The sequence below is a fragment of the Coregonus clupeaformis genome, chromosome 10 (genome assembly GCF_020615455.1).
Source record: "Coregonus clupeaformis isolate EN_2021a chromosome 10, ASM2061545v1, whole genome shotgun sequence".
Lineage (NCBI taxonomy): Eukaryota > Metazoa > Chordata > Actinopteri > Salmoniformes > Salmonidae > Coregonus > Coregonus clupeaformis.
The window spans coordinates 8,962,702-8,987,924 of record NC_059201.1 but is presented as its reverse complement, the minus strand read 5'-3'; the positions used below and the strand labels follow the sequence as shown (position 1 = coordinate 8,987,924).

Sequence of the window (25,223 nt, the reverse complement as noted above, 5' to 3'; positions counted from 1 at the left end):
ACAGTTGTGTCAAGTTGGCTGGATGTCCTTTGGGTGGTGGACCATTCTTGATACACACGGGAAACTGTTGAGCCTGAAAAACCCAGCATCGTTGCAGTTCTTGACACAAACTGGTGCGCCTGGCACTTACTACCATATCCCGTTCAAAGGCACTTAAATCTTTTGTCTTGCCCATTCACCCTCTGAATGACACACATACACGATCCATGTTTCAATTGTCTCAAGGCTTAAAAATCCTTCTTTAACCTGTCCCCTCCCCTTCATCTACACTGATTGAAGTGGATTTAACAAGTGACATCAATAAGGAATCATAGCTTTCACCTAGATTCACCTGGTCAGTCTGTCATGGAAAGAGCAGGTGTTCATGTTTTGTACACTCAGTGTATAATAGTCATGTTTGTCTTTCTCATGGAAATGGAAAGACACATTTTGCCAAACTAATATGAAAATCTTAATGAAAGATTCTGATACATCCTTCTTGTTTTCAGTTACATAACATTCCCTGAATCTTTGAGACCCTGTAGTAAAGTTGCACCATGACCAGAATACTATTTAAGACTGTGGAAGGCACCATGGTTTTTAATCTGTATGCTGAATATGCATGTGTGCAAAGATAAACATAATGTTTTTGCTGTGTCACTGTAGAGAGGAATTACACCCAGTCAATGATGTGGTCTGTTAGTTCAGAATAGCGCGGCCCACCCACAACCACTGACCTACAACTACTTAGCTCTAATGGACTCAGTCCATTTAATGAATTCTGTCTGGCATGACTGACAACCAGACCCTGGCGACACAGACAATCCACCGTCTGCAGCCCGTGAACAACCCCCCTCCCAGAAAACGTTGGCTTCATTCATATGGTAAAAGTCACACAGTGCCTCTGGTAACCTGAGCCTGTCTGCCCGGCTCCCATTCAGAGCCGTCGGGAGTAGAGTGAGCTGTGGCCCCGATGTCTTTATCTGAGGGCCACCTCAGGGCTTTGAATGACATGCTGCTCAGTGCGTTGCTGTGGGCATTCTTGCGAAACTGCTCACAGCAGGTATGAAGCATAGCATTGTGCTGGCCTAGAGCCTGATATACGTACTCTTAGAAAAAAAGGTTATATCTAGAACCTAAAATGTTTCTTCGGCTGTCCCCATAGGAGAATCCTTTTGAAGGACCCTTTTTGGTTCCAGGTAGAATCCTTTTGGTTTAAAGTAGAACCATTTTATAGGGCTCCATGTAGAACTCTTTCTGAAGAGGGTAACCCAAAAGGGTTCTACCTGGAACAAAAAGGGTTATCCTATGGGGACAGCTGACAAACCCTTTTTGAACCCCTTTTTCTAAGAGTTTAGCAGGACTCTGGGGGACAAGCGCAAAGAACCATATGGATACTGGGAATAGTTTTGTCTTTACTCCTGTGGACCCAGAGTAAGTTTCAAGTTTTAATGTCACATGCACTAGTACAGTAAAAATGCATTTTCTGCAAGCTCCAAACCCAACAATGCAGTAATCAATAACAATGTAACACTAAAAATAACATAAGGTAGAACAAAAACACACAATAAATAAAAATAAGAAGAACACGAGAAAGTAAATAAGCATAATATATAGAGTATCAGTCAGTTCCAGTACCATATTTACAATGTGCAGGGATACTGGCTCGATAGAGGTAGATACTGTATGTATATGGGTAAGGTGACTAGGCATCAGGATATATGATCAACACAGTAGCAGCAGCGTATATGATGATTGTATGTGAGTGGGTGTGAGTGTGTGTAGAGTCAGTATAAATCTATGTGCATATTATTTTGGGGGGTCAGTGTTAGCGTGTGTGAGTATGTAGGGACCTGTAAGTGTGCAAAAATAAAATACAAGGGTCAACTCAGATAGTCCGTGTAGCCATTTTGTTAGCTATTTTCTGTAGTTATCATAGTTCGTTTTATGTGAGACTGATTACTGTTCTCTTCTTTTATCTGATGTGATTCAAAGTGACTTACAGAGAGATACTGTATATTGCAGTGCTTCATGAAGGTTTGGCAGATGCTAGACCACATAGGTTTATCCTAATCAGTGAATCAGTCTATGTGACAATGGTTTCAACACAACATTCCTGGGGTGTGATAATTCATTTCTGATTTCTCCCCTCCTGATACTCCCATTGGGGAAACGAGACTTTCCTGGAAAACTGAACCTCCTGTAAAGTGTGTTAAACCCTGCTTGAAAGATGTCTGTTTCAGTGTCAACAAAGCCAGTGTCAGACGAAATACACACTCACCCAAGCACACACACACACACACACAGGGCCGGCTCTAGACTTTTAGGGGCCCTAAGCGAGAATTGCACCCAGTTTTCCAGGAAAGTCTCGTTTCCCCAATGGGAGTATCAGGAGGGGAGAAATCAGAAATGAATTATCACACCCCAGGAATGTTGTGTTGAAACCATTGTCACATAGACTGATTCACTGATTAGGATAAACCTATGTGGTCTAGCATATGCACAATATATATATATATTTTTTCTTCAGTTTTAAAGTTAATTTCCTGCAATTCTACACATTTTACCATGACTTATGCCACGTGAAGACTTGAGTGAGAATGACTAACAAAATCAATGCCCTGTGTGCCTGGTCGGTATTCGGCCATGAATACTACAGTACCAGTCAAAAGTTTGGACACACCCACTCATTCAAGGGTTTTTCTTTATTTTTACTATTTTCTACATTGTAGAATAATAGTGAAGACATCAAAACTATGAAATAAAACATATGGAATCATGTAGTAACCCAAAAAGTGTTAAACAAATCAAAATAAATTTTATATTTCAGATTCTTCAAAGTAGCCACCCTTTGCCTTGATGACAGCTTTGCACACTCTTGGCATTCTCATACATACAAAACAATTGTTAGCTGACTTGGCTAATTGAGTGACTGTCAGTGACTGATATAACAAGAGAAAAACTGCACATGCACAACCACATTTCAAACATGCACCTTGTGTATTCTGCTATTCTAACTCTCAACTAGCGGCCTGGAGCCCTAAGAGACCGCTTATGCCTGGAGCCGGCACTGCACACACACACACACACACACACACACACACACACACACACACACACACACACACGTCACACACACAAAACACCAGGTGACACTGATGTAGGAGTGGAGATTATGAATTGGTGTGAGAGATTGATCGCTGTAACCTCATCATCTGTCTTCACTAGTGGGTCAAGTGTTCCATTGGTCAATGCCACTTTATACTATAAACTGTGTCAGGTCTTTTCTCACCACATTACCTGACCAGGAATGAATCTGGGTCTTAGTTATAGACTACAACTAGGGTTGTAACAAAATGCCTGGCCCTAGTCGAGAGGTTAAACTGAGCTGGTGAACGAGACTGACCATGCTCAGACAGCCATGCCAGGTTCAAAACAGGACTGGAGAAGACCAAAGAATAACCATGTTAGACCAGGTCAAAAGCTTCCACACTGCTGCCCTCCACGACTGGACTTTCCCAGTCATTATCAATGAAGTGCCAGCGCTGCATCCCTCTAAAGTTGAGAAGTTTTCCACTCATGCTCTGAATGCTACTGTGGTAGCACTCATTATTTTGAATATAAATCTCAATTTGGTGTCCGCTCTGAAGATGGTTTGGAGGGATGACACAGTGGTCTGTTAGAACCGGAGATACATTTGCATGTTGTAAAGGCCCAGTGCAGTTAAAACCGTGATTTTCCTGTGTTTTATATACAGTGGGGGAAAAAAGTATTTAGTCAGCCACCAATTGTGCAAGTTCTCCCACTTAAAAAGATGAGAGAGGCCTGTAATTTTCATCATAGGTACACGTCAACTATGACAGACAAAATGAGAAACAAAATCCAGAAAATTACATTGTAGGATTTTTAATGAATTTATTTGCAAATTATGGTGGAAAATAAGTATTTGGTCAATAACAAAAGTTTCTCAATACTTTGTTATATACCCTTTGTTGGCAATGACACAGGTCAAACGTTTTCTGTAAGTCTTCACAAGGTTTTCACAAACTGTTGCTGGTATTTTGGCCCATTCCTCCATGCAGATCTCCTCTAGAGCAGTGATGTTTTGGGGCTGTCGCTGGGCAACACAGACTTTCAACTCCCTCCAAAGATTTTCTATGGGGGTTGAGATCTGGAGACTGGCTAGGCCACTCCAGGACCTTGAAATGCTTCTTACGAAGCCACTCCTTCGTTGCCCGGGCGGTGTGTTTGGGATCATTGTCATGCTGAAAGACCCAGCCACGTTTCATCTTCAATGCCCTTGCTGATGGAAGGGAGGTTTTCACTCAAAATCTCACGATACATGGCCCCATTCATTCTTTCCTTTACACGGATCAGTCGTCCTGGTCCCTTTGCAGAAAAACAGCCCCAAAGCATGATGTTTCCACCCCCATGCTTCACAGTAGGTATGGTGTTATTTGGATGCAACTCAGCATTCTTTGTCCTCCAAACACGACGAGTTGAGTTTTTACCAAAAGTTCTATTTTGGTTTCATCTGACCAAATGACATTCTCCCAATCCTCTTCTGGATCATCCAAATGCACTCTAGCAAACTTCAGACGGGCCTGGACATGTACTGGCTTAAGCAGGGGGACATGTCTGGCACTGCAGGATTTGAGTCCCTGGTGGCGTAGTGTGTTACTGATGGTAGGCTTTGTTACTTTGGTCCCAGCTCTCTGCAGGTCATTCACTAGGTCCCCCCGTGTGGTTCTGGGATTTTTGCTCACCGTTCTTGTGATCATTTTGACCCCACGGGGGTGAGATCTTGCGTGGAGCCCCAGATCGAGGGAGATTATCAGTGGTCTTGTATGTCTTCCATTTCCTAATAATTGCTCCCACAGTTGATTTCTTCAAACCAAGCTGCTTACCTATTGCAGATTCAGTCTTCCCAGCCTGGTGCAGGTCTACAATTTTGTTTCTGGTGTTCTTTGACAGCTCTTTGGTCTTGGCCATAGTGGAGTTTGGAGTGTGACTGTTTGAGGTTGTGGACAGGTGTCTTTTATACTGATAACAAGTTCAAACAGGTGCCATTAATACAGGTAACGAGTGGAGGACAGAGGAGCCTCTTAAAGAAGAAGTTACAGTTCTGTGAGAGCCAGAAATCTTGCTTGTTTGTAGGTGACCAAATACTTATTTTCCACCATAATTTGCAAATAAATTCATAAAAAATCCTACAATGTGATTTTCTGGAAAGAAAAATCTCAATTTGTCTGTCATAGTTGATGTGTACCTACGATGAAAATTACAGGCCTCTCTCATCTTTTTAAGTGGGAGAACTTGCACAATTGGTGGCTGACTAAATACTTTTTTCCCCACTGTACATATGAGATGAGAAGTGCAAGATATGTAAACATTATTAAAGTGACTAGTGTTCCATTTCTTAAAGTGGCCAGTGATTTCAATAGGCAGCAGCAGCCTCTTAATGTGCTAGTGATTGCTATTTAACAGTCTGATGGCCTTGACATATAAGCTGTTTTTCATTCTCTCGGTCCCAGCTTTGATGCACCTGTACTCCAGCAGGTATATCTCACTGGTCATCCCCAAAGCCAACACCTCCTTTGGCCGCCATTCCTTCCAGTTCTCTGCTGCCAATGACTGGAACGAATTGCAAAAATCTCTGAAGCTGGAGACTCTTATCTCCCTCACTAACTTTAAGCATCAGTTGTCAGAGCACCTTACCGATCACTGCACCTGTACACAGCGCATCTGAAATTAGCCCACCCAACTACCTCATCCCCATATTGTTCTTTATTTTGCTCATTTGCACCCCAGGATCTCTATTTGCACATAATCTCTTGCACATCTATCATTCCAGTGTTAATACTAATTGTAATTATTTTGCACTATAGCCTATTTATTGCCTTACCTCCATAACTTGCTACATTTGCACACACTGTATATATATTTTCTGTTGTATTTTTGACTTTATGTTTTGTTTTACCCCATATGTAACTCTGTGTTGTTGTTTTTATCACACTGCTTTGCTTTATCTTGGCCAGGTCGCAGTTGTAAATGAAAACTTGTTCTCAACTGGCTTACCTGGTTAAATAAAGGTAAAAAATATATAAAATAAAATAAACTGACCTCGCCTTCTGGATGATAGCGGGGTGAACAGGCAGTGGCTCGGGTGGTTGATGTCCTTGATGATCTTTTTGGCCTTCCTGTGACATCGGGTGCTGTTTGCCCCCGGTAATGCGTTCGGCAGACCGCACCACCCTCTGGAGAGCCCTGCGGTTGCGGGTAGTGCAGTTGCCGTACCAGGCGGTGATACAGCCCGACAGGATGCTCTCAATTGTGCATCTGTAAAAGTTTGTGAGGCTTTTAGGTGCCAAGCTAAATTTCTTCAGCCTCCTGAGGTTGAAGAGGCTCTGTTGCGCCTTCTTCACCACACTGTCTGCGTGGGTGGACCATTTCAGTTTGTCAGTGATGTGTACGCCAAGGAACTTGAAGCTTTCCACCTTCTCCACTGTGGTCCCGTCGATGTGGATAGGGTGGTGCACCCTCTGCTGTTTCCTGAAGTCCACGATCATCTCCTTTGTTTTGTTGACGTTGAGTGAGACATTATTTTCCTGGCACCACACTCCCAGAGCCCTCACCTCCTCCCTGTAGGCGGTCTCGTCATTGTTGGTAATCAAGCCTACTACTGTTGTGTTGTCTGCAAACTTGATGATTGAGTTGGAGGCGTGCTTGGCCATGCAGTCATGGGTGAACAGGGAGTACAGGAGGGGGCTGAGCACGCACCCGTGTGGGGCCCCAGTGTTGAGGATCAGCGAAGTGGAGATGTTGTTTCCTACCTTCACCACCTGGGGGCGGCCCGTCAGGAAGTCCAGGACCCAGTTGCACAGGGCAGGGTTCAGAACAAGGGCCTCAAGCTTAATGATGAGTTTGGAGGGTACTATGGTGTTGAATGCTGAGCTATAGTCAATGAACAGCATTCTTACATAGGTATTCCTTTTGTCCAGATGGGATAGGGCAGTGTGCAGTGTGATGGCGATTGCATCATCTGTGGATCTATTGGGGCGGTAAGCAAATTGAAGTGGTTCTAGGGTGACAGGTAAGGTAGAGGTGATATGATCCTTGACTAGTCTCTCAAAGCGCTTCATGATGACAGAGGTGAGTGCTACGGGGCGATAGTCATTTAGTTCAGTTACCTTTGCTTTCTTGGGTACAGGAACAATGGTGGCCATCTTGAAGCATGTGGGAACAGCAGACTGGGAAAGTGAGAGATTGAATATGTCCGTAAACACACTAGCCAGCTGGTCTGCGCATGCTCTGAGGACGCGGCTAGGGATGCCGTCTGGGCCGGCAGCCTTGCGGGGGTTAACATGCTTAAATGTCTTACTCACGTCGGCCACGGAGAAGGAGAGGCCACAGTCCTTGGTAGTGGGCCTCGTCGGTGGCACTGTGTTATCCTCAAAGCGGGCAAAGAAGGTGTTTAGCTTGTCTGGAAGCGAGACGTCGGTGTGAGCGACGTGACTGGTTTTCCTTTTGTAGTTCGTGATTGTCTGTAGACCTTGCCACATACGTCTCGTGTCTGAGCCATTGAATTGCGACTCCACTTTGTCTCTATACTCTATTAGCTGCGCGAGTACAACAGTCGAAATGTTGATAGAACTTCGGCAGCCTAGTCCTCAAATTTGCTTTGTTAAAATCCCCGGCTACAATAAACGCAGCCTCAGGATATGTGGTTTACAGTTTGCATAAAGTCCAGTGAAGTTCTTTGAGGGCAGTCGTGGTATTGGCTTGAGGGGGGATATACACGGCCGTGACTATAACCGAAGAAAATTCTCTTGGGAGATAATACAGTCTGCATTTGATTTGTGAGGTATTCTAGGTCGGGTGAACAAAAGGACTTGAGTTCCTGTATGTTACTACAATTACACTATGAGTCGTTAATCATGAAACACACACCTCCGCCCTTCTGCAACCTGGAGAGATATTTATTCCTGTCCGCGCAATGAATTAGTCTCCCGAGTGGCGCAGTGGTCTAAGGCACTGCATCACAGTGCTAGCTGTGCCACTAGAGATCCTGGTTCGAATCCAGGCTCTGTCGTAGCCGGCCGTGACCGGGAGACCCATGGGGCGGCGCACAATTGGCCCAGTGTCGTCCAGGGTAGGGGAGGGAATGGCCGGCAGGGATGTAGCTCAGTTGGTAGAGCATGGCGATTGCAACGCCAGGGTTGTGGGTTCAATTCACACATAATAATGTATGCACTCACTAACTGTAAGTCGCTCTGGATAAGAGCGTCTGCTAAATGACTAAAATGTAAATGAACTTAGAACCCATCTGGCTGGACCGATTTCAACAGAATATCCCTAGAGCGCCATGTTTCTGTGAAACAAAGTATGTTACAGGCCTTGATATCTCTCTGGAAAGAAATCCTTGCCGGAGCTCGTCGACCTTGTTAACCAGAGACTGAACATTAGCGAGTGGTATACTTGGAAGCGGTGGGTGGTGTGTGCGCCTCCTAAATCAAACCAGCAGGCCGCTCTGAGTGCCTCTCCTCCGCCGGCGATGGTTTGGGTCAGCCGCTGGAATCCGTTCAATTGCCCTGGGGAGAGCAAACAAAGGATCTGCTTCGGGAAAGTCGTATTCCTGGTCGTAATGCTGGTGAGTTACCGCTGCTCTGATATCCAATAGTTTTTCCCGGCTGTATGTAATGATACATAACACTTTCTGAGCTAATCATGTAAAAAATAATACATAAAAAAACTAAATACCGTAAAGTTTCCTAAGAGCTAGTCACGAGACCGCCATCCTCCAGGTACACATTTCTCAATGTGTGTAAAAGTCACATTTCTTGTAGGGGTTGATACATTTTTAAGTGGGAATTCCACTTCCAAACAAGCCTTTTTAATCTTGAATAAACTACAAGTTAGCATTTCCTGCTGTGCAGGAAAATTCTCAACAAAAAAAGTGATCAAATTAAGATCGTACGTCTGTATTCCGTTTTCTCCATTGGGAAGCCAAACCCTGGACGAGATTGCAGGAGAACTGACTGCATGAGGCAGGAGAACAAAATCAAAGTCTTGGGCAGAATCTCAATTGGATTTTCTTGATTCTTCGCGTCCTCTCCTCGCCTCCTTTTGAAAAAGGTCAAAGGTAATTGAGGAGAGGAAACGTGGGAACAAATGCTCTTGTATAAAATGAAACTCTCCTCTAGTGCGTCATATGACAACGGCAAATGACATTTACAGAGGTGGAATCCCAAAATATAGTGGTGTGAAAAAGTCTTTGCCCCCTTCCTGATTTCTTATTTGTTTGCATGTTTGTCACACTTAAATGTTTAAATATTAGTCAAAGATAACACAAGTAAACACAAAATGCAGAAATGAAGGTTATTATTATTAAGGGAAAACAAAATCCAAACCCACATGGCCCTGTGTGAAAAAGTGATTGCCCCCTTAACCTAATAACTGGTTGGGCCACCCTTAGCAGCAACAACTGCAATCAAGCGTTTGCGATAACTTGCAATTAGTCTTTTACAGCGCTCTGGAGGAATTTTGGCCCACTCATCTTTGCAGAATTGTTGTAATTCAGCCACATTGGAGGGTTTTCGAGCATGAACTGCCTTTTTAAGGTCATGCCACAGCATCTCAATAGGATTCAGGTCAGGACTTTGACTAGGCCACTCCAAAGTCTTCATTTTGTTTTTCTTCAGCCATTCAGAGGTGGACTTGCTGGTGTGTTTTGGATCATTGTCCTGCTGCAGAACCCAAGTTCGCTTCAGCTTGAGGTCACAAACAGATGGCCGGACATTCTCCTTCAGGATTTTTTCGTAGACAGCAGAATTCATTGTTCCATTTATCACAGCAAGTCTTCCAGGTCCTGAAGCAGCAAAACAGGACTAGACCATCACACTACCACCACCATATTTTATTGTTGGTATGATGTTCTTTTTCTGAAATGCGGTGTTACTTTTACGCCAGATGTAATGGGACACACACCTTCCAAAAAGTTCAACTTTTGTCTCGTCAGTCCACAGAGTATTTTCCCAAAGGTCTTGGGGATCATCAATATGTTTTCTGGCAAAAATGAGATGAGCCTTAATGTTCTTTTTGCTCAGCAGTGGTTTTCGTCTTGGAACTCTGCCATGCAGGCCATTTTTGCCCAGTCTCTTTCTTATGGTGGAGTCATGAACACTGACCTTAACTGAGGCAAGTGAGGCCTGCAGCTTTTTGGATGTTGTTGTGGGGTCTTTTGTGACCTCTTGGATGAGTCGTCACTGCGCTCTTGGGGTAATTTTGGCCGGCCGGCCACTCCTGGGAAGGTTCACCATTGTTCCATGTTTTCGCCATTTGTGGATAATGGCTCTCACTGTGGTTCGCTGGAGTCCCAAAGCTTTAGAAATGGCTTTATAACCTTTTCCATGCTGATGGATCTCAATTACATTATTTCTCATTTGTTCCTGAATTTCTTTGGATCTCGGCATGATGTCTAGCTTTTGAGCATCTTTTGGTCTACTTCACTTTGTCAGACAGGTCCTATTTAAGTGATTCCTTGATTGAGAACAAGTGTGGCAGTAATCAGGCCTGGGTGTGGCTAGAGGAATTGAATTCAGGTGTGATAAACCACAGTTGAGTTGTGTTATAACAGGGGGGCAAACACTTTTTCACACAGGGCCATGTAGGTTTGGATTTTGTTTTCCCTTAATAATAACAACCTTCATTTCAAAACTGCATTTTGTGTTTACTTGTGTTATCTTTGACTAATATTTAAATTTGTTTGATGATCTGAAACATTTAATAACAAATCAGGAAGGGGGCAAACACTTTTTCACACCACTGTACATCTGTTTAGTAGTAAAAAGAAATGTAGCTAGTTGTGCTAGACATTTTCTAGAGAAAAGGATGTTTGCTTTTCTCATCCAAGAAAACAACAGCTGTTTCAAAGGGAGTGTGGGAGATTTTAAAACTCTTCCGCGATCGGATACACCTGAGCATCATCCGCCGGAGGAGGCAATCGAGGAGAGGAGAAAACTCCTCCGTTCCCCTATTAAGAAATTGACACTCCAGATGGCGACCAGTTATTGGTTTCCTGGTCACAGAGGAGAGGAGGACGGAGGAGACTAAGACAGGACAGACTTTTGCCCTATTGAGCATTTCCCCAGATTTCACCACCGAGTAGAACATGATCCTTGATCATTATTATTTTGTTGTCTGTGGATCAACAATCCATCAACCATTCAGACAATAGTTTACCATGTGACATCAACATCCTGGACTTCCTGACGGGCTGCCCCCAGGTGGTGAGGGTAGGCAACAACAAATCCGCCACGCTGACCCTCAACATGGGGGCCCCTCAGGGGACCGTGCTTAGTCCCCTCCTGTACTCCCTGTTTACCCACGACTGCGTGGCCATGCACAACTCCAACACCATCATTAAGTTTGCCGACGACACAACTGTAGTAGTCCTGATCTCCAATGATCAGAGACCTGGCAGTGTGGTGCAACAACCTCTCCCTCAATGTCAGCAAGACAAAGGAGCTGATCGTGGGCTGCAGGAAACGGAGGGATGAGCACGCTCTCATTTACATTGAAGGGGCTGTAGTGGAGCAGGTTGAGAGCTACAAGTTCCTCAGTGTCCACATCACTAAGGATCTATCATGGTCCACACACACCAACACAGTTATGAAGAGAGTACGGCCATGCCTCTTCCCCCTCAGGAGGTTGAAAAGATTTGGCATGGGCCCTCAGATCCACAAAGTTCTACAGCTGCACCATTAAGTGCATCTTGACTGGCTGCATCCCCGCTTGGTATGGCAACTGCTTGGCATCCGACCGCAAGGTGCTACAGAGGGTAGTGTGTGCCATCCAGGACCTACACTACCATTCAAAAGTTTGGGGTCACCTAGAAATGTCCTTGTTTTTGAAAGAAAAGCAATTTCTTTGGTCCATTAAAATAACATAAAGTTGATCAGAAATACAGTGTAGACATTGTTAATGTTGTAAATGGCTATTGTAGCTGGAAACGGCTGATTTTTAATGTAATATCTACATAGGCGTACAGAGGCCCATTATCAGCAACCATCAGTCCTATGTTCCAATGGCACGTTGTGTTTGCTAATCCAAGTTTATCATTTTAAAAGGCTAATTGATCATTAGAAAACCATTTAGCAATTATGTTAGCACAGTTGAAAACTGTTGTGCTGATTTAAAGGAGCAATAAAACTGGCCTTCTTGAGACTAGTTGAGTATCTGGAGCATCAGCAATTGTGGGTTCGATTACAGGCTCAAAATGGCCAGAAACAAATAACTTTCTTCTGAAACTCGTCAGTCTATTCTTGTTCTGAGAAATGATGGCTATTCCATGCGAGAAATTGCCAAGAAACTGAAGATCTCATACAACGCTGTGTACTACTCCCTTCACAGAACAGCGCAAACTGGCTCTAACCAGAATAGCAAGAGGAGTGGGAGGCCCCAGTGCACAACTGAGCAAGAGGACAAATACATTAGAGTGTCTAGTTTGAGAAACAGACGCCTCACAGGTCCTCAACTGGCAGCTTCATTAAATAGTACCCGCAAAACACCAGTCTCACCAGTCTCAACGTCAACAGTGAAGAGGCGACTCTGGGATGCTGACCTTCTAGGCAGAGTTGCAAGGAAAAAGCCATATCTCAGACTGGCCAATAAAAATAAAAGATTAAGATGGGCAGTCTGAGATATGGCTTTTTCTTTGCAACTCTGCCTAGAAGGTCATCATCCCGGAGTCGCCTCTTCACTGTTGACGTTGAGACTGGTGTTTTGCGGGTACTATTTAATGAAGCTACCAATTGAGGACCTGTGAGGCACTTGTTTCTCAAACTAGACACTTCTAAGTGACCCCAAACTTTTGAACAGTAGCTTATATACTAGGCGGTGTCAGAGGAAGGCCCTAAAAATTGTCAAAGACTCCAGCTACCCAAGTCATAGACTGTTCTCTCTGCTCCCGCACGGCAAGCGGTACCGATGCACCATGTCTGGAACCAACAGGACCCTGAACAGCTTCTACCCCCAAGCCATAAGACTGCTAAATAGTTAGTTAAATAGTTAACCAAATAGCTACCTGTACTATTTGTATTGATCCTTTTTGCACTAACTTTTTTGACTCATCACACTGCTGCTACTGTTTATTATCTGTCACTTTATTTCTAGTTATATGTACATATCTACTTCAATTTCCTCGTACCCCTGCACATCAACTCAGTACTGGTACCCCATGTATATAGCCAAGTTATCGTTACTCATTGTGTATCAGTTATTACTTTTATCATTACGTGTTTTACTCTTCTATTATTTCTGTATTTTCATTCTCTCTGCATTGTTGGGAACGGCCCGTCAGGAAGCATTTCACTGTTAGTCTATACCTGTTGTTTACGAAGCATGTGACGAATCCAATGACATTTTATTTGACGTGGAAGATATTTCTAAATTCCTATTGTTGTGGGTGTGCTGCTACTGCCACTGCGCTGCTTTTCAACCAAGTAAGGTAATATATTTTATTGTAATTCTTATTTATCCTACCGTAACTCACACAGGTAATAAGACAGAAACATACGTACGACGTATAATTTGTTAAATACAATGATGTTTGCTTGGTGTTATTCTAGACAAATGTATTTAAGCGACAGATGATATGGATGAATTTCAACCAAGAATGGTATGTTATCATAAACTGCTTTACCTTTTAACAAGGACTGAAGCAAAACACCTAATCTCAACTGAAGCCCTGATTTGGAAAACTGCATTTATACCCGCTCCAGCTTGTCCAGGAGTTGGGAAATTTAGATGACTTTCCTTTGCCCTCTGGTGATGATTGAGTCTGAACATTCTAAGAACGATAATAGCATGCAATTGAAGCATACTGTTCACCATTTTCTTGACAACCGTCTTGTTTTATCTAGTTGGGGCGAAAGTCATAACTCGGTGAGAAATCATCTTAAATATGACAATTCCAGAGAGTGAAATTGGCAGGATGTTTTGATTCAGTGCAGATGTGTGAGAGTGGAGGAAGGAGAATGGCGTCTGGGCCTGCTGCTGGCCAAAGAGGACCTGTAGTAATCAGCTGCAGGACAGCTCTGTGTTCCAGCACACTGGCTCTGGCTGTTGGATTGTGGAAGTGGGATGTAGTCCAGTGCATATGCTGATCTCACAGATTGAGCCATTATTTACTATTCCATTCAGAATACCAAGAAACCAAAATAAACAAACGGGATTGTGATGACCTGAAGATGATGTGCAGAGCGTGTGTTTTAGAAATGTTCTAGAAATATCAGACAGTAAAACAGGCCTGCATTTTGCTGTCTACTGCAAGACAAGTTGTGATGTCTGCAATAAAATAAAAGTTTGATGAAACCTATCATCTGGTAGACCTAAGAAAAGAGGCATCAGAATAAACACTTGTATCTTTCCTTCCGCCATTTGTCCTTAAGTGTTTCAGTGTTGAAAACACCATTCACCAATAAAGAAAAATGAAAGTTCAAGCAGGAGAGTACCATAAACTTGTATGGAGCTGGAGTTTAACTAGAACAGTTTCATTAGTCACTGATGGCTGTGTTTGGTCTCTGTGCCGGGAGGGAACACAGCTGACCCCTGTCTCTGTACACACTGTGACTTTATACACATTATCCTTCCTGGAACACATCTGTCAACAAGAGGACAACCATAACTACAACCAGAATAATACTGAGCAAAACGCATGCAAGCCTTTGTTTTTCTGCGGTAAGTTATAATGTTTACATCAGTAACTAGATGGTTAAGATTTAAAGTATTAATTTATCCATCTCCCCACCCCCCTGGCAATATCATGTCTTCCTCTCCTGTCCCGATGCCTGGGTAGGAAAGGCATCGGTATGCAGAAGTGTAGCAACACTCTAGCACATTGCTCTGCTCACCTAAAACAAATGGTAACAAATATTTTATCAACCTGAATTTAATTGGTAAATGTGCTGTAGTTTAACCTAATGGAAAGAGTCTTAGCAGGAATAACATTTCTCTCATATCATTCCACTGAAGTGATGTCAATGAAGTAAAGAAGGCAGAGAGCATCCTGTATCTCACAGCCAATACTGTAGTGTATTGTACAGTATTTACCTTGGACCAATGGCAGCCAGGAGGCCTCTTTATGCCCATTCAAGTCCAGCTAGGTCACAATGTTTTGCTTTGAAATGATGGAGGCTCCATCTGTTTACACCTATGTTTCCTCTGTTTGTATGTCTCTGTGGCTTGAATTGGCAGTCAGTCGGCGGGTTCAAAGCGTCCATCCCAGATTGCATGTTGCTTTATGACTGCTAGCCGTGTCAGAAGGAAAGCATTATGTTTGTTATGGTCTCCCTCTCGTTCCCAGAGTTGCACAATGTGTTAAATGGTACTGCTCTATTTGAAAGGTAAGCCATGAGTGGCTAAAAAATACAAGTGTGAGCTTCAGTACCTTCATGCTGCCTCCAAGTGGCCTTCACATGTTCCCGGTTCTCTCTTGTGAGGGGCAATGGACTGAGCGATCGTGGCGCTGTTGTTTCTTTGCGAATGGCAGATAATCTGAGCAGATGTTCAGATTTACATTATGTCCCACTGTATACAACTGTCTGCAGTTCCATTCTAAATATTGAAATTAGATCCAAAGTTTAGATGGCATACATAAATCTAGTCACGCGAAACATCAGAGATGATTGCCCCTCTGCAAGTAAAATAAACGTAACGCTTGTGATATAACACATTTTCTCTGGTGTGTGCACTGATGCTCTTGTTCTCAAGCCTGGGCTCATGGTTCCACGTAAAGGCGTTACCGGCAATTTCTGATTTGTCTAAAGAGTAAAGTGTATCCATGAGTCTGACTAATATGGGAAAAGCTGATGACAGACTAAAAAAATTAACTAACTGTCGTGATATTGGCCGTGTCCGAAATCTGTCTTGCCTACTACTTACTAAAACTGCATACTGTGTACTAATCGTACTACATACTATTTAGAACTTAATGTTTAGTACAAATGTATGCACTAAGCAACAACTATCAACATACCAGGCTCACTGATACTGAGAATGCATAATCTAATGCGCAATTGCCTTGTTTCCCGCCATTCATTCATTTGGTAAGGCGCTTCCCCTTATCTGATTATCAGCTGTCAAACACACACGGATCTTCCTCAATAGCATGCAGCAAATTCGTACTATTATGAAATTGAACATACTATAAAACGCTCTATTGTCGCATACTCAAACACCCTACTACTTAAGACACAAGTATGCCCACAGGTATTCGGACACGGACAATAATCTTGGCATGTTCAATCAAAAACGCACAAATTTGCCAAAATAAATGTTTGCCTTGGGACTGAGCAACAAAATACTGATTACCTGAGACATTAAATATACATTTAGAGTGAAAATAGAAAACCATGTCATTGTGGTATAATCAGCTTTGATTTAATGTGCACCAGTGAGGGTTCAACAAATCATTGCTTTCCCACCTACCCTTTGTTGATCATTATTAAATGAGCTATTCCATCAAGTGTCTTATCGACCTATAAAAACACTATTTTTTCAATTTTACAGGTCATAGCCAGTCCAGGAGAGAGTGTAGAGGTTAGGTACACAGTGTGAGCCTTAAATCACTCTGCACTACCTCAAGAGGCATAACCGTTTAGAGTGATATTATCCAATGAGGACTTCATTGGTCCACTTCCATTTGAAGTGGAAAGTTGGACCGTGTTTTTCCCCTGGCTGACCTCCATTTTGCCTATTAACTTGTCCAATGTTATTGTACTGTTACAATCCAATGTTATTTCTTCCATGGGGATTTCAAAAATGTGGTCTACACAAATTGCATAGTAGACCTACTGATAACTGCCAGAATAAAGGAAAACATAAAGTATCTTAATAGGTCATTGGGCCACCACAAGCCACCAAAACAGCTTCAATGCGCCTTGGCATAGATTCTACAATTGTCTGGAACTCTATTAAAGGGATGCGACCCCATTGTTCCACGAGAAATTCCATAATTTGGTGTTTTGTTGTAGGTGGTGGAAATGCTGTCTCAGGCGCAGCTCCAGAATCTCCCATAACTGTTCAATTGGGTTGAGATCTGGTGACTGACACAAACAGACAGACACCCTGGGTAACTGGGCATATTTATACATAACCCTAAGCATGATGGGATGTTAATTACTTAATTAACTCAGGAACCACACCTGTGTGGAAGCACCGGCTTTCAATATACTTTGTATCCCTCATTTACTCAAGTGTTTCCTTTATTTTGGTTGTTACCTATACATGTGTGCCTAATATATGCATTTATTTAAATTTTTACATTTTAGTCATTTAGCAGACACTCTTATCCAGAGCGACTTACAGTTAGTGAGTGCATACATTTTTCATACTGGCCCCCCTTATGTGTAAGTATATTAATTTGTATATCTATCTTACCTGTTCGTGTGGGATTGAGGCCTATAGCAGTAAGCAGGACATATTATGGCTTTACTTTTGAGGTATGAAAATGTCTGAAAAAACATGATTTATTTTGTGAACTAACAGGCTATTTCTAGGGTATCATGCCTTGTTTGAACTACACCTAAATGTATATGTTAAGTTGGAATGGGCTAAACTGCTCTGGCACATAATATGTGAAAGCAAACTAATGCAGACAGTATGTGTCTATGGCTCTCTTCAACCACTTAATGGGTCTGCTACAAACATCTTCCCTGTCTTGTTCTTGACTTAGACTGTCTTTCTCTTTTGATTTCCATAATTGCATGCAAATGTTGGTGCTCCTATAACTGCACCTACTGGTCATTACACAAGTTATTCCAGTTATATACTCTGGTAGAAGATCTGTGTAAAGTAGGCTAAAGTGTGGCCAGGCATTCTAGTGCTATAGATTTTTTATTCAAAGGTGGTCTTTGAGGGGTAAACAATGTGTTTTTCATAATATGGTTTAATCAGTTAATTCTTGTTAGGCAGCAATGACTTAAATTCAAACTAAACTAAAGTTAAACAAATGTGACATTTGCAATCTGTGAACTATACTACGGGAGTTATTAAACATCCAATTTAATCACCTCTCCATAAGGAGTGGATTTGCTATATAAATACAATCTTATATTCACTTTTGATTGAAAACGCCTAATGCTCTGAAACATATGAGTAGGGAGATGTAGTGTCTGGGAGTCCACCACCCATCTGTGGGACAGATTGTTTGGCAGATGAACCAGGGCCACGAGGTCAAACAGCTGGGTGTGAGAAGAACCCTCCCTGGACCGTAGCTCTGTATAGCTCTGTATATATATGTAGCTCTTTATAGCTCTGTATAGATGTGTAGCTCTGTATAGCTCTGTATAGATGTGTAGCTCTATGTAGCTATGTATAGCTCTGTATAGCTCTGTAGATCGTTATAGCTCGTTAGCTCTGCATAGCAGATAAGGAATGACGGAAGAGGAGTAACGAAAGCAGGCTAGCATTATGGCCATCTTCAGCTAAATAAATAGCTTATATTTCAATCTGTAGATAACATCTCCAAATACATCTCAGGCAAATCATAACAGGATAGAGTATCTGGATGTAAATATTGGGATTAGAATTTTCCAGATTTTTGGGGGGTAGAATATAACACAAAACAGTTTTCACTTCCTGGTTCCATTCTGTTTATATACTAGGAATAAGGATCACAGACCATTTAGACACCAATGTACCTGTTTGTATGCATTAGGTAAAGGTGTTTCTTTAAGAGTTACAACTCAAGGAAACCATTAGGATGTCATAAATCCAGCCGTTAATTGATATTTATTCTTGGTTAGAATAATCAAGGCTCAGTCCCAGGAATGCATATTTATTTTTGTTGGGCTGCTCTAAGGCCACATATATTTCTCCCCTGTGCCCTCTCCTGTCTGTTCGTCTACTAGTAATCCTGGGGATCAACCAGAGGAAAGCTTGGGGGCTTTGGTTCATACCATGAAACCCCTCCAGCAGGCAGGGAAGGATTATCTGTCCCTTGGGACCTGTTTTCAAGCCCTTCAAACTGCCAACTCTGAGAGACATGTCAGGTGGGGCTAAGCACTGTAAAACACCTTCCCTAAGACCAAACACCACACGCAATACCTCAGGATCAGAGACTCAAAAAGGAGTGGCTGAATGGCGATTGGGCTGGAAAACTGTTGTGCTTAAGCCACGTAAGAACTTGTTTGTGCAGGTAAGATTTGGGACTAAGATTTGTGCAGACCCCTAGAGCGGAATTTTAGGGTGTCTTTTTCCATTATTAGCACATGTTCTGTGTTGACAGCCTCTGCTGAGAAAAGAGATGATATGATTAGTATGATTCGAAGTAAAGCATCTCTGGTGTGATGCACTGCATGTAGATCTTCTAGCTCTGGTGAAATGAAGCATCTGTACAGTATGCTGCGTGCTGTATAGTTAACGCCCACCCATTACAAACAGCCAGACATGTATCTGTTTATTTGGAATGCAGTAAACACCACATTAGCAAAACATTTATACTGCTTGGTATCCTAAAGCCCTTATCAGAAGCCACAAGTCTTTCCCAGGAAGTTTGAGTACTGTGGAGATGAACATTTAGAACAGCTGCTCTCTTGGTTCCTGCAGCCTCTCAGTCTTCACCAGTAAGGGTAACATATTTCCTGGAAGCACAATTCCCCTTTCAAAACATGGGGGGGAAAAAAACCTCACAATTATCTCAAACTGTGTTTTTAATTCACAATGAAGTTATACAGAGACTACCTTTTGCTAATCAGGAGACTCTCAGGTATGTTGTGGTGAACTGTCATTACAATTGCATCGCGGGAACCTGTTCGAATGAAGTATGTAGTGTGGCTAGCCACTGGATGCCTCTGAATGCACTGTCATGCAGTCAAAGAAACTAACCATTTTTTAAAGCTTTTTATTTAACCTTTATTTTATCAGGGAGTCATTACTGTATATTTTATCAGGAAGCTAACAAGTGCTCTCAAATCGTTTGCTGCTCTGTATTTCATGTATCACCCCTGGTGCACTGTTCAATTATCTTGCCATTTAAACTATTTATTTTTGGATAGAAACTCTGAAACCTGAACTTGTCTGAGGTGTCGGACTCGACGATAGTTGCTATCCATCGGAGAGCTGCGATTGGTTGCCCAAAATTCTGACGCAGGGCTTAGCGAAGGGTAAATTCCATTTGTAGTTTGGCTCCCTCCCTCCTCTCACTCTAAAAAGACAAACTTTCTGTGACCTCTGTGAGTGCCATTTGCGTGACAGCTCTTTGAAGGGGAGCGAACATGGGCCTTGGGGACATACCTCAGTGTATCCGGAGAGGAAGAGGCGAAGCAAGAGGGTTTACTCCGCCCAAAATCTGTCCACGAAAATAAGACCACGGAGGTCAATGAATGTCGAATTTGCTCCCCAAAAAATGAATTGCTAATTTGCGACGTAAAGCTTATTTGATCGAATAGACTTTTCATAATGGTTAGGTTGTTACGAATGCACTGATTATATGTGGACACACATGGCATTTCGGCAACAACAACAACAACAAAAAAACTTCATATCGGAGTTGTGCCTGTTGTTCAAGCAGGTTGACGTTTATTGTCATGAGTCTTGCCCTGGAGGCAGAACTGAGCGGTTTCTGCATAATGGACCAGCTATAAAGTCAAAATTGGTTATATTGCAAAAATGTACTCTTTGCTCTTAATTTAAGGTTAGGGTTAGGCATTAGGGTTAGCAGTGTGATTAAGGTTAGGGTTAGGTTTAAAATCAGATTTTATGACTTTGCGGCTGTGCCAGCTAGTGACTACTCTGCAGAGCTGTCTCCATTGTAATTAAGAATTTGTTCTTAACTGACTTGCCTAGTTAAATAAAGGTTAAATAAAAAAATAAAAGCCAACCTGCATTGTTCACACACATAACTGTCCTCTCATTAAATGGTCCCACCTGATCTCTCCTCCCGCTTGCCTTCCATCTTTGAGGACATGTATTTCCATTGTTAGAGCGGTCACTCGACTATTGTTGATATACAGTGCATTAGGAAAGTATTCAGACTCCTTGACTTTTTCCACATTTTGTTACATTACAGCCTTATTCTAAAATTGATTAAATAATTTTTTCCCCTCATCAATCTGCACAAAATGCTCCATAATTGTGAAAACGGAAATATCACATTTACATAAGTATTCGGAACCCTTTACTCAGTACTTTCTTGAAGCACCTTTGGCAGCGATTACAGTCTTAAGTCTTCTTAGGTATGACGCTACAAGCTTGGCACACCTGTATTTGGGGAGTTTCTCCCATTCTTCTCTGCAGAGCCTCTCAAGCTCTGTCAGGTTGGATGGGGAGCGTTGCTGCACAGCTATTTTCAGGTCTCTCCAGAGATGTTCGATCGGGTTCAAGTCCGGGCTCTGGCTGGGCCACTCAAGGACATTCAGAGACTTGTCCCGAAGCTGCTCCTGCATTGTCTTGGCTGTGTGCTTAGGGTTGTTGTCTTGTTGGAAGGTGAAGCTTCGCCCCAGTCTGAGGTCCTGAGTGCTCTGGAGCAGGTTTTCATCAAGGATCTCTCTGTACTTTGCTCCGTTCATCTTTCCCTTGATCCTGACTAGTTTCCCAGTCCCTGCTGCTAAAACCATCCCCACAACTTGATGCTGCCACCACCATGCTTCACCGTAGGGATGGTGCCAGGTTACTTCCAGACGTGATGCTTGGCGTTCAGGCCAAAGAGTTCAATCTTTGTTTCGTCAGACCAGAGAATCTTGTTTCTCATGGTCTGAGTCCTTTAGGTTCCTTTTGGTAAACTCTAAGCGGGCTGTCATGTGCCTTTTACTGAGGAGTGGCTTCCGTCTGGCAACTCTACCATAAAGACCTGATTGGTGGAGTGCTGCAGAGATGGTTGTCCTTCTGGAAGGTTCTCCCATCTCCACAGAGGAACTCTGGAGCTCTGTCAGAGTGACCATTGGGTTCTTGGTCACCTCCCTGACCAAGGCCCTTCTCCCCTGATTGCTCAGTTTGGCCAGGCGCCAGGTCTAGGAAGAGTTGGTGGTTACAAACTTCTTCCATTTAAGAATTGATGGAGGCCACTGTGTTCTTGGGGACCTCCAATGCTGCAGACATTTTTTTGTACCCTTCCCCAGATCTGTGCCTCGACACAATCCTGTCTTGCAACTCTACAGACAATTCCTTCAACCTCATGGATTGGTTTTTGCTCTGACATGCACTGTCAACTGTGGGACCTTTATATAGATAGGTGTGTGCCTTTCCAAATCATGTCCAATCAATTGAATTTACCACAGGTGGACTCCAAGTTGTAGAAACATCTCAAGGATGATCATTGGAAACAGGAGGCACCTGAGCTCAATTTCGAGTCTCATAGCAAAGGGTCTGAAAACTTATGGAAGGAAATAAGGTATTTCTGTTTTTAATTATTTATACATTTGCAAAAATGTCTAAGAACCTGTTTTTGTTTTGACATTATGGGGTATTGTGTGTAGATTGATGAGGAAAAACTTTTATTTAATCAATTTTAGAATAAGGCTGTAACTTAACAAAATGTGGAAAAAGTCAAGGGGTCTGAATACTTTCCGAATTGTAATAGCTAATTCAGGAAATGTCATTTAATTAGTCAATTTAAAAGAAACAGAAAATGGCTTGCTTTGGGAGTAGTGCCTAGGAGTCGGGGGAGAGGGAGGGAGAGGGAGGGAGAGGGAGAGAGGGAGAGAGGGAGAGGGGAGAGAGAGAGAGAGAGAGAGAGAGAGAGAGAGGAGAGAGAGAGAGAGAGAGAGAGAGAGAGAGAGAGAGAGAGAGAGAGAGAGAGAGAGAGAGAGAGAGAGAGAGAGAGAGAGAGAGAGAGAGAGAGAGAGAGAGAGAGAGAGAGAGAGAGAGAGAGAGAGAGAGAGAGAGAGAGAGAGAGAGAGAGAGAGAGAGAGAGAGAGAGAGAGAGAGACTCTGGGTACTGCTGTAACCTGAGGAGGCTTGGCTATGAGCTAATACTCTCCCTGAGGAAACAGATCAGACGGAAGCTTCCCATTCAATCATGGGCTTCCACCTCTACCTCCTGTCTGCTGAGCCCTCAACCAGGCACTCTGGTCAAAGCCAGTATGTAGTTGAAATAAGGTATTTTAACAGAATATATCAGGAGTGCCTTGGCATTTTTAAAATGGTACCCTCAACCAGTCTCTTCAGAGAGACCAGACCACTGAGATAGAACATTTTAGCATGCAAGCAAGTACCATAATAAATATGTCATAAATTGATATGGAATGAATTTAGAGACTTTAGTACACAGTTGATGAAAAAGGTATTTGACTAATTGCAAGAGCTATATCAATATTTTAAAGAGTTCAACAGTATATTCTTCTGTTCAGCAATGTTTTTTTTCTATTCAGTATATAAAGCTTAGTCATATAATTTCCCATCTTTTCTTTTGACACAAGGGATGAGTAAGTATGTTTCCCAATGTGGCTTCACAAAACAGCAGCAGAGTGGGTGAGCTTAAGAGTGTAAAGTATCCTACCTCTGCAACGGCTCCTCTCCCCTCTTCACAAATGGATGTCCCAACCAATACTGAGCTATATTCCAGTGTGTGAGTTATTCCACAGGTTTATCTTCATAAGTCAGGTCTCAAAAAGGCCAGTTCCTTCTCATTGAGGGAAGACAATCCACTCAGGCTCTTGCACTTGTTCGGAAATCGATTGTTCTGAAAAGTCAGAAGAGTCCCAGTGCCTGGGGCTCCTTTCAGCTGGGGAGTGCTGCAGGTCCTAGTGCCTGCCTAGTCCTGTCACTGTATCACTGTCATGATCAATGCTGTGTAGGCAATCACCTGTAATCTGTAGTTTATAATAGCTGCTTTTAAAGCACACACTATGATATGTCAAAATATTATCTTGCTGGACAAAAGAGTAACAACTGTCTTACAACACAGCATTTACTGAACAAAACAATCCAATGCTTTGCAGGCAATGGTAATATCAGAGTGTACATGCTAATCTACAGTACCTTGCTTAGCTCCCTGTACATTCCTAGCGGTTAAAGAGGCTGGAATTGAAAGGTGACCATTTGACAATAGTCAAGTAATTGGGTTAAGATTTGATGAATTGCCATTACGCCCGGTCACCTTTAGCAACCAGCAGCCTCTCTGGCTCTTTGTCTGTTTTTATTTTCATCCAATGGATTTTGAGAAGGCGGGGAGTCAAGAAATGGATTGCAATTCTCCCATTTTGCAAGGTTTAGAAAATTCCATGGAAGTTAATGGGGCAGAGACAGGGACAACATAAATTACTGGCATTCCACACGCGCCTCCACTAGCCAGCCACAAAGCCTATGCAGCAGAAGGCTTAGGCATATCAGTTTGTCCAATTCCAGTATGATAGTCATATTAATGATAAATATCATGGGCTGGCAAGCTATACTTCAAAAAGTCATTTTCTTCATTGTGTAATTAGGTTTAGGAATGTATCCTCTTTTCAAGTCTGTAAGCAATTAGCAGCAAGCCAGAAAATGTGACAAACTATTTACATTGGATGGCCTCTAGATGTAAAGGTATCAGTGGAGGCTGCTAAGAGGAGGATCGCTCATAATAATGTCTGGAATGACACTAATGGAATGGCATCAAACATATGGAAACCATGTGTTTTATGTATTTGATACCATTCCACTATTCCGCTCCAGCCATTACCACGAGCCTGTCCCCCCCAATTAAGGTGACACCAACCTCCTGTGAAAGGTATACATATGATTGTTTTCAGTCAATGTTGCAGAAAGCATCAAAATATCAACTTTTGACCTGCACTCACTCACAAGAACCAGCCAAGTTCAGATGTTGTACATTTCTCTGTCAAACTTCATAAACTGTTATTTGGGTTTCTGTTCCATTCCACGGTCATCATACATCACAATATTTATTTCCACAACAGATGTATATTAGATCATCTTTGCGGAGTTCTTTGCATAATCCATCTTGTTTCCAAGGGTTTATAGGTAACTTGAACACTTTCCTGTAGAACCACTAATACCTATAGTGTCTCTGCCTTATCCAGTTACCCCAGTGGCCACCATATGGTTCCATAGCTTTGGAAGGGTGGTCGAGGACAAGCAACCTGTTTTCAATCACTGTCAAACAACTTGTAAAGAATTTATGTACATTTGCAACAGGTTTCCTCAAAATGATGCAGGTGTTTGTATTTTCACCCCAAAATAATGACTAGTTCCCAAGGCCTGAAATTGCTTTGCAGTGACATAGCTGTCAGCAGTCAGAGAGATAT

At 42.6% G+C, this 25,223-nt stretch overlaps 1 protein-coding gene across 1 annotated transcript in view; it reads right to left on the bottom strand.

Annotated features, from left to right (window-relative positions):
- The window catches only part of LOC121575824 (nerve growth factor-like), a 30,793-nt gene extending 7,157 nt beyond the window's left edge, over positions 1 to 23,636 (bottom strand). Inside the window, exon 1 of the mRNA XM_041889115.2 lies at positions 23,477 to 23,636. The gene's annotated coding sequence lies outside the window, so the exon portion shown is untranslated. The remainder of the gene's footprint in view (positions 1 to 23,476) is intronic.
- Between the last annotated feature and the right edge of the window lie 1,587 nt (positions 23,637 to 25,223).